Source organism: Dioscorea cayenensis, chromosome 10 (assembly GCF_009730915.1).
Source record: "Dioscorea cayenensis subsp. rotundata cultivar TDr96_F1 chromosome 10, TDr96_F1_v2_PseudoChromosome.rev07_lg8_w22 25.fasta, whole genome shotgun sequence".
In the NCBI taxonomy this organism is placed as follows: Eukaryota; Viridiplantae; Streptophyta; class Magnoliopsida; order Dioscoreales; family Dioscoreaceae; genus Dioscorea; species Dioscorea cayenensis.
The window spans coordinates 13,848,439-13,849,304 of NC_052480.1; the positions used below are offsets into that span (position 1 = coordinate 13,848,439).

The 866-nt window shown below is 36.7% G+C and overlaps 1 non-coding gene across 1 annotated transcript; it reads right to left on the bottom strand.

The window, feature by feature from the left end:
- Positions 1–556: 556 nt before the first annotated feature.
- On the bottom strand, positions 557–662 carry LOC120271372. The gene has a single exon (XR_005539984.1). It is a non-coding gene; the product is annotated as a small nucleolar RNA R71 (small nucleolar RNA).
- Positions 663–866: the final 204 nt, after the last annotated feature.

Here is an 866-nt window from a genome sequence, read left to right on the forward strand (position 1 = left end):
TTTTCCTTTGTTATTTTTAATTTTACTTTATTTTTCTTTGTAAAAGATTGTTCTTTTTATGTAAAGATCAAGAAGTCATGATAATCTTGTGGAATTAGATCCTAAAGTCTATAGGACCTTTCGAATAAGAAGATAGTATCCATGAAGAAAAAAGATTCAAGAACTTCATTGTCATCAAGCATGGACAACACTACCATAACTATGAAGAACTTTGATGGGCAAATGCTCAAGAGTTGTATCAAGAATCACAAAACTCACAATTAAAGTGAACAATTTTGTTTGAAGCTTACGCTTTCATCCATGGTTCAACAAACCCAGTTTCGAGGCTCATTTATCGAAGACCCAAACTTGCACCTTTCAGTATTTCTAGAGTATTATGACACATTGAAGCTCAATGGAGTATCACCAGATTCCATAAAGCTAAGGCCATTCATGTTCTCACTTTAGGACAAGGCTAAGGTATGGTTGCACGCACTTTTAGCAATATCCATCACAACATGAGACCAACTATCACAATCCTACATCACCAAATACTTTCCTCCAAACAAGACAACTCAACTCAAGAGTCAGATAACCATTTTCATTCAAAGAGAATGAGAGTGATTATATGAATTCTAGGATAGGTTCAAGGAGCTAATGAGGGTGTGCCCTCACCATGGGTTAGGAAAATGGTTACCGTTGTAGACTTTCAGCAATGGATTAACCTACAACACTAGAATCTCAGTGGATGTTGTAGCAAGAGGGGTCTCAATGAACAAGGTCATAGGCAAGGCTTATGATCTTGTTCATTTGAGGATATAGTGTTCAACCACTATCAGTGGCCTAATGAGAGAAGCACTCGGAAGAAAATTCCAAGCAAGTATGAT